This window comes from Apteryx mantelli, chromosome 3, assembly GCF_036417845.1.
Source record: "Apteryx mantelli isolate bAptMan1 chromosome 3, bAptMan1.hap1, whole genome shotgun sequence".
In the NCBI taxonomy this organism is placed as follows: Eukaryota; Metazoa; Chordata; class Aves; order Apterygiformes; family Apterygidae; genus Apteryx; species Apteryx mantelli.
The window spans coordinates 60577929-60594419 of record NC_089980.1 but is presented as its reverse complement, the minus strand read 5'-3'; positions in this window follow the sequence as shown (position 1 = coordinate 60594419).

The following is a 16491-nucleotide window of genomic DNA, read 5'->3' as shown; positions in this document are numbered from 1 at the left end:
TTTTCGAGTTAGCACAAAACTGAGAAGCCAGACCTATTGTGATGAGCAGAGCACTGCACTAATGCATATATATATATGCATTATGTACTATGGCTCACCAGTACCTCTGCATGGCACTTTGCTGTGCCGTATGGAAATGTTCTTACAGCCTACAGAGAGGAAAGAATAATGGGTGTGATGCTGTTTGTACATTCAACAAGCATTTTAAAAGCTCACTAGCTTCTCAAGAAGCAAGACAGCATTTGAAGCAGTCAGAGCCTAGAAACTTTTTAAAAGCACTGTGCAGGAAAGAAAGAAAAAAAGAAAGAAAGAAAGAAAGAGAAAGAAAGAAAAAGAAAGAAATAAAAAAAGAAAGAAAGAGAAAGAAAGAAAAAGAAAGAAAGAAAAAGAAAGAAAGAGAAAGAAAGAAAGAAAGAGAAAGAAAGAAAGAGAGAAAGAAAGAAAGATTAAGCCAAGTATCAAGGACTTAAAAGAAGTACTCTTCCTGGGCTGGTAAACCAATGTTAATGCTCTGCCCAAAACTAAAAAAAAAAAAAACCCGTTGCATGTGATTTACGTCAGAGTAGATTAACCTCAATCTATTGACAAGACAGTAGACCCAATATCATCTTGTCCACACAGAGTATTTTTAACATCTAACTAGCATATTATCTTACAAGTTGCCATTCTTTCACATAGATAAAATCAAATTATCCTATGATCTCATGCATACACAGATCTTTGTAGTAGGTCATTGGCTATGAAACACTTTTGAACTCAAATGGCTGTTAGCACACCCAGTTTTCCAAAGGGAAATGCTTATATGTGTTGCTGTGAAACACAAAACAAGAGGGCAAGAAACTCTAGTCTAGAAGAGGAAGACAAGTTCAGTTTTTAAAAGGTAGGCTTACTTCTGATTTGTTCTTAAAGTCATGACTATGGCCACAAACACATTTCACCCTTTCCATCTTCCAAAGCTGAAGTATAGCAACATCAAATTAGAGCCAAAGAAATTAAAAATGGTTTCATTTAAACATAATTATATCATTAAATGTAATTTTTGTACTACACAAAGGTTAATATCATAGCAACTTATTAAAACAATTTCTGTGAACCTCATCAAGAAAGTTAATAATTTAGATACCATATGAACTACAGGAAAAATCCCTGTGATACATTTGTCTGTATAAAGCAGCAGTTTTCAAGGTTATTCCTTTCATATGTCTTAGTAGAGGTGAATGCTGCTAACTGGAAAACTAAATATACTTTGAGATTTATTATTTCAGTAATTGCATTTCAGGTGCTAATTAAAAGCAAAGCCAAGAAGAATATTTCATAAGGGGTAAAAAAGTGACTTTTTCTGAACACACATACACGCAGGCAATACAGTATACATACAGTACCACTATCCAGATCCTCCCCTTCCAGTATCAAAGAAAACAAGTTGCACATCCTGCAAGGGAGCCATTTCTGACCAAAGAGGCTGCTTTTCCCTTTCCAGGTGGGACCGCAGAGCACTGACAAATTCACTGCATTGTGCAACATTCTGGATGGGGCAAAGAAGCAACAGAGGAGCAGAAAAGCAAAAGGGGATTCTTAGTTATGGCTCATGCAAAGCACATCAAGATAAAAATTGCTACTTGTAAGCTTTAGATTGGGGTTTGGAAGGCAGTTATAGAAGTGTGAAATTCTTCAGAATTTGTGAAGAAAGAGGCTAGCAAGGTCAGGAAACAGGATGAAGGCACTCACAAAAAGAGAAGGTGGAAAGTCTGGTATCAGGGAAAAATGAAGAGGAAACTCAAGGAAAAAGGCAAAAGACCATTCTTCTGTAATTCTATAGGAGACTTAAATCCTATTCCCTAGAATGGTGTGAGATTCACATAGATTATTCTTTAACCTCTGAGTAGGGCAAGAGGAACTGGTGGATTGTCTCAGACAAATGTCTTCCTCTGTTAGGAAGCAGTGGTATCCATTTACTTCATGATACATTTTGAAAGTGTACCATAGGCTCCTATTTTCTGCCAAAGGGAGCTTAGTATTGTTTCAAATGTTCACCAAGAAGATGATAAAAAACAAATAAGGATATGGGGATTCCAGGAATCATATTAATGTGGAATCTTATTCAGAGGAGCATTTTAATTTAAGTTTCTTTCACAATCATTCCTTATATTGTGGCAACAAACTGTATACCTTTTCTTCTCCTTTCTACTTTTTTTTCCTTGATGCTGGCTGTAATCACCTCCAGGATAAATGGAGCTATTATAGCAAGCTTTTCATCCTTACTGGTATTATGTTTATAATTTAAAGAAATGGTTTTGAACTAGAAGGAGCAATGGATGAAAGAGCAAAGTTGGATACAGGCAGAGAATAGTCAGGTAGCAGAGAAGAAGAAAGCCAGATGGGATGTCAAAATTGACCTCATCTGTGGCAAAAGCATTATGGATTATTTTTCATTCTTTCTTAGCCACAGATTTCAAAATATAATGTTTTTAATTTTCTTTTCTCAGTTCAGACTTTTAGTGCCTATATAAGCATACAGAATATTGCAAAAATAAGTGGCATATCTTGTTTTTTTTTGTTTTTTTGTTTTTTTTTTAAAAAACTTTGTTATTATCCTAATGGAAGAATAATCTATTTCCTGTACCCTGTCCTTGAGAGACTAGTCCTTAAGCAAGATGCACAATTAGCTTTGATTGGAATACCGGTATAAACAAGAATATAAAGCTATGAAATAGCAAGGGCAATAATAAACCTCGTGCACAAGAATGGTGCAGTGGAAGATGCTGTTGAAAATCCTCGTTCTAATCACTCTTGATCTTTGCCAGTTTTTAAAAACACATACTAAATTCTCTTTTAATTTTACTCCTGTGTAGTTGCTCTGAAGGCAACAAGGCCAGCTAGGCAGAGGGATGTTATCTGATGTCCAAGTGAAGTCAATGGCACTCTACCTGAGCACTGAAAGCTGGACCAAGGCTCAGCTGCATGCAGTTGTACAGTAAATGTAAGAGAGTTTTTTCATATCAGCTTCCTACACACACTGAGGAGTGTGATTGCTGCCCTGTGCTGATATGGTACTGGGACAAATCAGACCTGAAACGCTACCTACTTAAAAGAAATCATCATTCCAGAGGAACCCTTTATTGTGATTACAAACTCATCTGCCACTAGTTACTATTTATACTTGACACTGTAAAGAAAAAAGAATATAAAGAGAAAGGATCCATTTACAGAAAGAATAGGGCAACATAATACAGAACAAAAGTGAAGTGCCATTTGGTTTTCACTTTGTCCAGGAGGGAATTAAGTCAAGATACTTAGGTACTGACTGCAAAAGACATCAAAGTTGTTTAGCGCTGCACATCCCCTTCTGGCTGAATGTAAGCTTCTTAAATAGAGAATTAAAATAAATCTTCCCATATCTCAATATTACACTGGTATTTCCACACTACAGTGTGCAGGACATCATTTTTTTCATAGCTAGCAATAATACTTTTTGGCTTTTTAAGTATCATTGTTTTAATATTAAACACAATCAAAAATGTAGTTTGAAAACAACACAAGTTTTCCTACAGGCTGCAAAGGTGCTTTATTTTCACAGAGGTTGGTTACTTTGTCCTAAGAAACATCACAAATTCCCCAAGGACCACAACAGTTCTGACTTGACAGCAATATGTATTGGCTAATGTACACACACTCTGTTGTCTGTTGTTTATTTCTTTTGAAAAAAAAAAGGTGGCTTGGAAGAAAGACCTGTCAGAAACTATTCCCTGCCTTCTGGATTCAAAGTTTTCCTTCTTTTTACATAATGGCAGTTTTTCACAGTTTATCGTAACATCTGCAACTAGTTTTCTCATATATGAAAAACCATTATTAAAAGAGTGTCCTACTGAAGAGACAGGATACGTTTAGCAGCCAGTTCATACTTAGGCAATACATTTTTCTTACAGAAGCATTTTCAGCAGGAACTGTAAGAACAGGATGTTTTCATCAAGAATCAGTCCCAGACTCTCATGATGTACGGAAAATTAGCTAAATGCTGCCAGTGCATTTGCGGTTTGTCTTCTTTGTTGCTTTCTTCTGGGCTTTCGATTTTTTAAATGTTACGGCTTCATGCCTAATGCTCTCCCAGGGGCAAGTGGGCTTTTTAAAAAGATCTGTTTCTTCAAGCGCCAGAACAGTCTGATTAAACTGCCAGCTTTTCTACTGGGGTTATCAGCAAGAGGAACATTAGGGTCATTTTATGATATCAGTTCATTCATGATGTGATGATGATAAGTTTAAAGAGAAACACGACTACAGTCTGGAGAAAAAAATGAATAAATAAAGCCATGATCCTACCACGTGCAGGTGCTCGATTTTAGACATATGGACCAGAGATGAAAGTGTTCAGATCACAGAATCGCTGAGGTTGGAAGGGACCTCTGGAGATCATCTAGTCCAACCCCCCTGCTCAAGCAGGGTCACCTAGAGCACATTGCACAGGATTGCATCCAGGCGCGTTTTGAATATCTCCAGAGAAGGAGACTCCACAACCTCTCTGGGCAACCTGGTCCAGTGCTCTGTCACCCTCACAGTGAAAAAGTTTTTCCTCATGTTCAGATGGAACTTCCCGTGTTTCAGTTTGTGCCCATTGCCTCGCGTCCTGTCGCTCGGCACCACTGAAAAGAGTCTGGTCCCATCCTCTCGACACCCTCCCTTCAGATACTTGTACACATTGATAAGATCTCCTCTCAGCCTTCTCTTCTCTAGGCTAAACAGGCCCAGCTCTCTCAGCCTTTCCTCATAGCAGAGATGCTCCAGTCCCCTAATCATCTTTGTAGCCCTTCGCTGCACTTACTCCACTAGTGCCACATCCCTCTTGTACTGGGGAGCCCAGAACTGGACGCAGTACTCCAGATGTGACCTCGCCAGGGCTGAGTAGAGGGGGAGAATCACCTCCCTCGACCTGCTGGCAACACTCTTCCTGATGCACCCCAGGATACCATTGGCCTTCTTGGCCACAAGGGCACATTGCTGCCTCATGCTTAACTTGGTGTCCACCAGCACCCCCAGGTCCTTCTCCGCAGAGCTGCTTTCCAGCAGGTCAACCCCCAACCTGTCCTGGTGCATGGGGTTATTCTTCCCCAGGTGCAGGACCCTGCACTTGCCTTTGTTGAACTTCATGAGGTTCCTCTCCACCCACCTCTCCAGCCTGTCCAGGTCTCTCTGAATGGCAGCACAGCCCTCTGGGGTATCCGCCACTCCTCCCAGTTTTGTATCATCTGCAAACTTGCTGAGGGTGCACTCTGTCCCTTCATCCAGGTCATTGATGAAGAAGTTGAACAAGACTGGACCCAGTGCTGACCCCTGGGGGACACTGCTAGCTACAGGCCTCCAACTAGACTCTGTGCCACTGATCACAACCCTCTGAGCTCTGCCATTCAGCCAGTTCTCAATCCACCTCACTGTCCACTCATCCAGCCCACACTTCCTGAGCTTCCCTATGAGGATGTTATGGGAGACAGTGTCAAAAGCCTTGCTGAAGTCAAGGCAGACAACATCCACTGCTCTCCCCTCATCTACCCAGCCAGTCATTCCATTATAGAAGGCTATCAGATTGGTTAGGCATGGGAAAGTGGGAAAAAACAATTTGAGAACTAAAAATGCAGCAGTAACCTGACTGAAAAAGCTTTTCTAGAGCCAAGGCCTTTCCTAATGTGTATCAGATTTTATACACAATCATCGCTGTCAATTTATTTGCTCAGGATTTCTGTGGATTTCTGGATAAAGCCCACACATCATTAGTGCTGTCCCACAACTCAGTCAGAATAAAGAGATGCTGTGAAATATTGTGCGTGAGGCATCATGGTTTTTGCACTGTAAAATACCTGTTCTAAACTAAATAAGGGATGAACAGTAAGCTTCAAGGAAATGCAGCAGCTTCTTTCCCCCTCTGGCTGCTCATACCATACAGCATGACGACAGAGGAAATGACAACTGAGCCACTAAAACAACATTACTGGAATTGACACAGAGACTGAAGCAGTCATATTTGGCTCTAAAATACACAGTCTGAGTATATCTGACTGGGCTGGAGTTGATAAATTTAGGTACCTGCAGGCCCACATCTGGTTACATTCTAATTTAAATTCCAATGAGGGTATTGATTCTGTTCTTAGAGGAACTCAGGTGAAATTGGGTGGTCTTTACAAAGTAAATTGTTGCCTGAACCACTGGTCACACAAATAATTTTGTATGCATAGTCACTTATAGAATATGGCTGTGTCCATTACGGATATTGCTGTCTTTCCATAGATTAAATATTCTACAGTACTAATTTCAGAGATTTATCACTCATGACAATTTTATGGCCCACCTTAAATAGTTGCCCTCTGTGAAAAAAGCAGTCTTTATTTAGAACAGTCTGACTGGTATTAGCCTATGCCTCAGAGCTTGGCACTGGGAACCAACTGACGACTCACTCTGGGACAAATCTCTGAATCCCTAAGGCAAAAAAAAAATCATTAAAATCGCAGGTTTATTATAACTTGTACAAAGAGACTCCTTCCTTCCCACTGAGTAAGTGCAGATCAACAGCACAGTACCAAAAGACATAGAAAGACCCATCTTAATCTTTGCATGTGTCTCTGCAATTTTTCTGTTCATTATGATTATGAAAGCCCTATTAAGAAAGAAACAAATGAATAAGCTACTAGCAAATGTTACTTTCAACAGGTAAAAGTGAGTGAGACAATGTAAGGACTGTGTAGAGCCACTCTTCTTTCCTCAAATGCTGCTTATTTTAATGCTAGTCGTTGAATGCATTTTTTCCATGGTATAATGCTGATGACAGCCAGTGCATAGTCACCTTTCTTGTGGAGAATATTATGGCAGAGAACTCTGTAATGAGGGGAGGAAGGAGGAAAGTACCTATCTACACCTTTCAATTTTTAACAGGGAGGTTTTGTGTCTATGCAGCTGTTTTATGTTTCAGAAGGTCATTCTCTCAGTTACTGATATTTATACCAGCACTCTCACAGCACATATGCCCAGGGACCATACAACAAAACTTAGGGGCAGGGGACAGCATATGAACAAAGGTGATCATGGGGAACAAGATTCTGCAGTGTTTTTCCTTAAAACTATATGTGAGGATTTTTATATTGCAGGCCAGAAGATCCACTACCCATTTACAGCCAGGTGCAAGAGGTTCAAGCGAAGCCCTGTGAGCCTTAACCAAAGGTTAGAATAAAACACTGGATAAAAGAAAGTAGAAAGAGGACAGAAGACAAACTATTAGCAGAGAGCAGGTACTGCAGGTGTTCCTACTGGCTTGGTTTCCCTTTGTATGTTGACTATTTGCAGAGCACAAAGATTATAATGAAAGAGCTGGCAACAGTGAAGCAAAGCAATTGCATTAACTGGAGAGAAGACTTGGCTGCATGCTCATGTCCAGCTATGAACTGGAAAACACAGCCATGGAAGAGTATAGCAAGTTACACTTTGGCATTGCCCTCTCTGAGTAGAAGTGCCTTTACATGTGTCATTGTCCACTGATATTAATGAATTAGGAATATTTGAAAACTGAGCACTGTGCATGGGGCAACATAATTTTAAGCAGGAAAGCACCATCCTTATGGTACCACTGTAACTAAGCACTTTGATGAAAAATGTGGTGACAATGACAAAGAAAAGGGTTCTGGAGAAGCCTTTTCTCATTAGCTTCTTCTTATCAGGCAAAAGTCAATGACTATCTCAAAGTTTTTATTACCTTCTTTATGTACTTGTTAGGGTGCACAGATCTGGGGTGTCATAGCAAATAAAATGCTATACTGCAACAATGCCTGGTCAAAAGTTGCCCCAGAAGAAATGGCTATGCAAAGAAGGCTGGGCAAGACTGCTGACATCTCTTCCATGTATCAGCTGTCTCCAGGAGCAAACAGCAGAATTTAAAATCAAAGTCAGTAAAGCAGGCCAATAAAAATTTTGAAACATAAAGGAAGTTGTTGTTTTTTTTAATTACTTGATGTTACCTGTGTTTTGCTCTTGATCACTTGAACTTATGAGCCTTTTAAAGTCAGTGAAGCAAACCACAAGCATCAGATCAGACATGGCAACTTCTTTGCACTTCAGGTATTTCCCACAGGCAATGCCCTTCTAGCAGCAAAACATTTTTATTGAAATACTTCACACATCACAGAAAGCATGCAGGGGTCTCAGAACTGACAGGTTACTAAAGAAGCTGTGCCTTTAGCTTATTTAATGAGTCAAATGACATGTAGTTTTATGAACAAGTTAAGCCCTACTGGCACTCCAGAACCCTCAGGCCTGGGGACCTCTCTTCTCCCCAGAAAAATTCTGACATAACACTGACTCCCCTTAGCACTACAATGACAAGAGAAAATCAGGCCAGTAGAGGCAGGGAGCACAGTCAGCTCCTGCAGTAGTCAACGAAAATTGAGTAGGAGCTTAACCTCTTTCCAAAATTAAGCCATTAGAATATATCTGCTGTTGGAGCATTTGTGTTTGCACAGCTAAGAACAGGCATCGTATCTTGAGAAAGCTTTCTTCCAGTTGTCAGGTCAATTGTGTCAGTTTTAGAAGGGATCACTTAGAAATAAATATGTCTTTAAATCAAATATTTTTGTAATTGTCCCCAGAACTTAAAACATTCCATGAAAAATTTTCCATCCAATTTTTCAGAATTGTTCAGAAGACAAAGTGATTATCAGAATGGCCTTCCTTGAAGACTAAGGACATTATGGAATCCAGCTAAGAATACCTATAAAATCACTTCTCTGATGCCCCATTTCTTTTCTGAACAGAGTTGCCTAGGGGTTTTCCAAGCACCAGCTAAGAGTAAATCAGTTTTGTAACTGAACACAAGTGAGTTGTTTCTGTGAACACAAGTTGGATTGGCATATGCCCTCACAATCACAGTGTACACAGGTGATCAAGCAGATGCAAAGTTCTCACTTCCCTTTCTGAAGGCCTACATTGCCTGTCCCTATAGTTTGGCAGGGGACACAGAAGCAGTCCTTTCAAGGCTGCTGGGCTCAGGAATATGCAAGCAGGCACAGACACTTGGGGGATGACCAGAGCCATGGCTTCAGCCATGCCTGCATAGCAATCTATGCAACTGAACCCACATCAGCTTTTAGGCTAACCTAATCACACGTCTGCTTACTTGGGGGACATTATATCACAGTTTAACCTTTGTTCCAGGGAGTAACACAAGAGAACAGTTTTTGCCAATGGAGAACTGCAGGAAGCAGCCAGCAGGTTGTAAGCCATGCCTATGAGAAAAGCTTAGACATTTGAGGCAAATCACACAGGGGTTTGAGGTCAATGCACACAGTTAAAACTTAACCTTCAGTGAATTAAGACCACCACATTTCTTGGACGAGAATAGTGCTTTAGGGTTTAACAGGCATTTGTTTCTGATCTCTGCTCAACTTTCCTGTGATTTCATGTAGGAAAACCCTAGCAAAAAAATGAAAAAATGCAATGAATGGGTTATTGCTGGCTGTGTAGCATCCACCAAAATCATACAAATGTAGAAGTGCATTGTAAATGCAGTTCAGAGCACCATGGAGAATCACAACCAAAAAAGACAGAGGAGAGAGCCTTCCAGATATTCCCTATTTGCCCAGTCAGCAAAGAGAAACAGCAGCTCCAAGTGACAGGCAGGTGAAAGGCTTGCAGAGCTCTTCAGAATGGCCTATTATCACCTCAGCAACCCTCAGGCACACATATGTGACAGGCAAAGACAGAAAAACAGCTCTTGATGCCCAGGGCAAAAACCTTTGGGGGTGTGTGGGGAAGATAAACAAGTTGTGGCATATAAAATCTGCAGGCACTTTGACTGTGCTGATTGGACTAGGAAAATAAGATGTGACAGGAACAGAAAACAACCTGGAACACCATCTTCAGGGAGGAGAGGGGGTCTTTAGCAAGGGTCCTGTAAGCTGTGTGGCTCTCGGTGTTCCCCCAGGGTGATGCGGAGATTCATTGAGATGACACCTTCACTGAAATAACACTGTAGCTGTTTGATGCGGCTACTGCTCTGGGCAGGCTGAGGGGAAGTTTTCTGCAGAGTAAAGGAAAAAAATACTTCTTAGAACTGGAGGTGATGCCTGAGGACTTGACAGGAGCTCCCCAAGAGGTGCCAGCTCCCCAGTGACAAAGTGCCATTTTGCTGTTCTTTTAAGCAGCAGTGGGTTTCCTCCACGAACTCTTTGGAAAAATCCTTCTTTCCAGAAAACAGCACAGAGAATAATGGGTGGCTCAGTTATGAGGCATTCCTTAAGGAGTCACAATGCATGGGTTACTCCTTAAATCCACCTCTTCCAGCTGAAATCCAAACACAGTCTAGCTGAAATAACCCATGCGCTGTGTATTACTGAGGATAGATGTACACTGCAGAAAGCAGGGGCAACTGGGCCACTGTTAAATGAACTAGCTCAGGAATCAGCAGTCATTTACCCTCAGCAGTGTGTTAATTTATCCTGCTGAGGCACGTAGTGAGAAGATCTGCAAGATTCAGTCTTTGGAATTTGCAATGGAATCAAAGTGGCTTAAAACAGCAGTCAAATAAAGGAAACACCACCTACTATTTAAATTTACCTAATCATCTCAGCTGTTTCTGAAAGGAGGTGACACCTCCTTGGCCCAGGCAGAGAAACTAAGGGTGATGATTAATATTCAGTAGATGGTTTGGTTGAAGTGTTTATACCCCTTAAATTTTTGCCTAGCCAGATTCTAGAGGCTAACATCCTTGAACAGAGACGGCTGAATGGAGCATGTATCCACTCCTGAGTTGATGAAATTTTCAGTCAGCTGTATTAACATAAAACATCACCAACCACAACCTGACATAATATGCTGACCTGAGAACAGGAGTGGCACAAGAGCTGATACACCTACTGTTTAGCCATTTCTATTCCTGGTAACTTTTTGAAGACTTGGAGCAGACAACCACTGATTGTAATCCCATTAGGTGTCATGGTTAAATCTACTAGCAAATATGAATCAGAACTCTAACTTGGGTGACTGGATGAAATGAAGTTGTATTAATCTTGAAACAGTGCTAACATTCTCTGTCTCCTCACAGGACTGAGTAGCTCAGGTGTCGTGTCCTTCAGGTATTCAGTTCATTTTTCTGCGCCGCAATCCAGGCGTGTGTACCACTTCATGGGTTCACCTAACTGATTGACAGGTTTCCGGACTATGCTCCATTGTGCAAAACAGGCATGCCTTTAATCACAGTAGAGAGAATAAGCCAAGAAGAATACCCGATTACACTTGACAGCCTTGCTGCATTTTGGATTTTTTACTATGATCTGAGAAACAGCACAAAGCCAGAATCCCTGCAAAGTAAATTTTCAGGCAAAGCATACACAGAACAAGTTTCTAAACAAAAAAAATTATACTTCTTATTGAAAAGACACCAGGCAAAGATATTTGATTCAATACTAGAGGTGATCAAACCCCAGAATTACTGTCGCCAAGTACTTTTCTGTATTTCACTTTTGTTTTCATCTAGGGCCAAAATGTTTCATTTTCAACACTGCACTATGCGTGCCTGAACTGCCTCTTTGGAATAATATATGTACTCTGCTTCATATTCTGACTCTCCTCCCGACTGGATTGCATTTCCCATGAGGGGCTGGCTATAGGACTCCCATGATGTATTTCTGCAGAAAGAATTTCAGGGAAGATGCAGTCCACTTGAAAATTGAAGCTGGGAAGGAAAGGGAAAGGGAAAGGGAAAGGGTCATGATGGCTGAGTTGACAAGATCTCTATTAAGGACCTTAACAAAAAGATGATAATCAGTAGCAGTTCCCTCTGACTCCAATGGATTGGATGATGATCACCCATGGAAGAAAAATTAACTGGCTAACAGAGGCACTTTACATAAGCTGGCAAATATCACCAGATACACTGTAATGGGCTGATAATTAACCAGTGACTGCTGCAAGCATGTCTCAAGAGCCTGGAAATTATGTCTTAAAAGAAAAGCTGGCACTCAAAACAAAATACCAACTCTGACAACACCAGCTGCCCTCACAGCTGATTTGGTCAACACAGGAGGACCATGACTTCAGTCTGCCAGTAGTCACTCAGAGCTCTTCATGTCAACTCCAAAACCTCCTTGAGCCAGGAGAGACAGAGGGGGGCAGACTGACCTCCTATGAGTAGAGGGGAGGCTGCAGAATTTGTTAGTATGGGGAAGATCCCCAAAGAAACAGAAATTCGCGCAATTGATGGTTATTGGGAAGAAGTGGTTGATTAATTCAGCAGGTGAAAAAGACATGAGAAATGACCTATAACACTTCCTTGAATACCTACCTACAATATGTACTCTGCTTTTTACCCCATTTTATTTAGCTACCAGTCCAAATACATATAGTATAGGACCAAAATGTAGCTATATTCTATTTTGACAATGTTTTCTTTTCTTGATTCATACATCAATATATTCTTCTAGTCCATTGTTTGGTCAAAAATTCTTTACAACTTAAAAAAACAGTGACACTTGTGGTATGGAAATCATGATGGGATGCTCTCAGGCAAAAAGGGGATTAATTGTAACTGCTGACTTTTCTGAGCACACTTAACAAAGTAGTGGCCAAATGCTGCCTTATTCTGTGAATCCAGGAGATTGTTTGAGCAGGCAATGTTATATTACTCCGGGGTGGGAATGAAATCATGTGGGAGCAGCAAGCACAGCTCATGGAGAAAAATTACCATTTTATATTTATTACTTTGGCTGGCTTAAGTGCCACAGGAACAGACTCTCTAATGCATTTGAGTGCAATTCCCCAACAATTTGACTCTGTTGCTTTGTAAACTATTTTTAGGGAAAGCCTCAGAAGGCTTTTAAAGGCACAAGCCATCTGATTTTCAAAGGTTATTTTGGTGGTTTATCAAAAGGATATAAATAACATGATACATCTCTCCAGATTAGATTGATACTTTGAATTCAACTAGGAAATCAGAACTTTTGGAGAAAAATGCCCATTTTTAACTCGCACACCAGTTTTGTTCCATAAGCTTGAGTGCACTCCTTCAGCAGGTTTATCATCATTTTGCCATATACCTCTTCCACTAATAACTGTACAGTGTGGATTGTTTATGTTTTTAAAACTTCGTGTTTAATGAAGCTACAGGCTTGAGCATACATAACTGCGTAATTACACTGTTTACAATTTAATGTCAGAAAAGCATAAAATTTTATTTTAGAGGAGATGCTTGAGATGCTTGTCAAGGAAAAAGTAGACAGGCATAAGTTCATTTCTCTAAAGAATATCTAATCAAAACTATGTTCTTTTCATGGAGCAGCAAGGTACTTTAAGGGTTCACTTCCCTGTCTTATGTCTTCATGCATTCATAGAACTTAACCACTTTTCAGCAACCAGTTCTCCTTCATCTTGCACACTGGAAATTAGCTTTTCCAGCATAAAAAATGTACCTTTCAGCAGCTGGGACCATACTACAGATTAGTCTTTAGTTTGGCTTTCCAACATAGGGCAATTTGTACATTCAAGATGAATACACATGCTTCATGTTTATGCAATAATAAACACATCCTGAACCCATCAGATGTTAAGGCTGAAAACTGGGCCTGTTTGCTGGCCTATGACATTACAGTAATAGCTTGAAGGTGCTTCCTGTTTATTTTAATAACCTTTTTTATTGTAGTAACCAAATCTTGGGCTTGAGCTTTTTCCTTTTTCCAAGACAAAGTCAAAGGATGGTCTGAGGCTGAACAAAGTCTCTATTCCAAGCTGTCACTTCAGTGAATATCAGCAAGCATCTTCCAGTCCACCCAGCTGACTGCCAAAACAACTCTACACTGTACATCATAAAATATTTATTTTTCTTCTTAAAGGACACAGCAGGCTCTCATAACAACTCAAAATCATTTCTGTGAGGATCTTTCTCATGCTCCACTGGAACTGCCCAGGGCAGTCTTTGTCTGCCCATTAGACAGCAGGGAGCATAAGCGTGGGTGCAGTGAATACTTTTTTGCCATCATACTACTTACACTAGAACTAGGAAAGCAAGTGAGAGAAAGCATCCGCATGTAACTGGGTCATCGTCCTGGGAAATTCTAACCCACAACAGTGATTGTAATCCAGACTGCAATATTAGTACAAGGTAATTCATCACAATTCAGCAGTTTCAAGCTCTATTTCCTTTCTGCAAGCTGGATGAAGTGAGCAGCCAGCCCACCAGGTTCATCAGATGAAGGCTGCAAAGCCAAAGTCATTGAGCCTTGCAGCATCTGATGGAAATTGCATGATCGCTACTGGACTGCAGTGGCCTTAGGATTGCAGCTGCCTTCTCTAGAACAAGCCCTTAAGACAGCTGTTTCCTCTCCTACCTCTCAAATAAATCTGTGAATTGATGCAGGGAGAAGAAAAATGTACCCAATTTCTACTCCAGTCCCACACAGCACTGTCCATGCTTGAATAATGGTGCTGAAGCTGCTGTGTGGCAGGCAGGCCATTGCAAATCAACCAGCTGGCAATGAAGCACACCAAGTGCTAGTTCCAGGCCTGTCCTGCCGGCCCAGATGGGCAACCTGCTCCTGAGGCCAAGGCAACAAACAGCCAAAGTTCTTCTTTCATACTCTGACACCTACACGCACACTATTGCCCTGGGAAAGTCGCTTCAGATTCTATCTTCTTTTGTCAAATGAATAAATAATAGGAAAAGGTGAAAAGGATTCACAATAAAATGTAGAGTTAACTCGAGCAAATCAGTGTAGACTCAATGACTTCAGTGAGTTACCCTGATTTAAGTCACCTATAGTTGCTTTATACCAAGTTACTCACCAAAATCAGAAAAAACATTATTCTAGTATTTTGTTACTGCTGTCAAAGCTCGCCCTGTTCTGTGAGGCCTGCTAACCATTTTTTTCAATCTTTCCACATAAAGACATATCTAAACTATCCTGTAACAAGATTAAACAATATATTAAATGCTCTGCCTAGCACCACCACACAGATCACTACATCCTCTGCCTTAATGATTTATTGTAGTCCAAATACTTCTCCCACTGCTCTTGTTCATGGTTCTATTTCCTGTAATTGGATTACTCCTTAAGGAAAGGAGAAGAAGTCTTGGCTCCAGCTCTCAAATCTAAAAGAAGTATTTAAACAGAGTGGTCCCTTCTTCCACTGAACTTTACATTTTTTCTTATCCCTCCTTATTTATTTTATATCAGGTTCTTTCCATTCTTAGATGTAAAATGCCCCCTCACTATCATTTGAACACAAACTTGTACTTCAAGAGACTGACACATTTCCATTGAATTATGGTCATTCATCCTAGAGATTTTCTACCTTGTATGAACTGATGTTTGTTTCAGCTTCCTGTCTGCCAGTAAACAGATCTAAACCTCTCTTCATTGCTAGTGTGTTCGAAGCAGCATGGATTTAGCAAATGTAGGAAAGAAAAGGCTCCTCCAGATCTTGTTCTTCATTCTAAGGAGAGTCACCACTATATGGCAAAAATTCCAACCCTTGCAACATCTCTGACCATTTTTTTAAGTGATATTCAGTTGACCATAAGGAAAGAAATAGTAAATAATTGAAAAGAAATCCAAGAAAATACAACTGTTTCTCACAGGCAAAGAAAAACAAAGCAGAGCACATCAAAGCAGGAATGTCAGGCCCCTTGAAAATCAGCTCCAGAAAGCTGTGAAAAACAAAGACAGAAATACCTCAGAAGAGCCAGGAAAGCACAAAGCCACTATCATGGAAACAACAGCTTGCAAATGAGAAAGACAGAGGATAATGAAAAGGTCAACAAGTGACCTTGCTTTTAGAAAACTTCTCTATTTCCAGATTTCTGAGACTGCATGCAACAAAATACTGGCATCACAGCCAATTGCCATTTGAGGATGGAAAAATAAGCCAAAGGAAAGATGGCAGCAATGACAGTAAATGAAGATAAATAATGAGTTTTGCTACAGTGCTGCCACAGCTAGGAAGTGTGGAAGGAAACCAACACCAGATACCTTCACAATGCTGGAAAAAGACACTTCAGACACATTTCTACAGCTTTTTGCTTCTCATCATTTCTCACTTAATATCTAAGTATGGGAATGTAACAGAAAAACAAAAGGTTTGGGGAAGAAGGAATTGAGAAGCAAGGCATCAGTAGTTTCTTACAGAGATGAAAGAAAGGACAGAACAGAAAGATCAAGCTTAACTGAAAAAGAAATCACACATCACAACTCAGTAATGGTCAGTTGTACGTTTCAGGAAAAGTGTTTGCCACATACCACACAGACAGAGTCCTAAGTTTAAAATAAGGTAGAAACATTGCCTCATTTTCTTCCTCTGCAAGTAGCAGTGAAGAATTAATTTTAAACAGCCAGCCCACAGAATTTTTCCCAACCCCAGAAATTCACAATCTCCATTCAGCAATATTGGCTTTTATTTTTCATTTCCCCCTGGTTACCTCATTAAGGGCTGGATTCTGAAACTTCTTGCATCTAGTGTACTCTATAGCAGAGC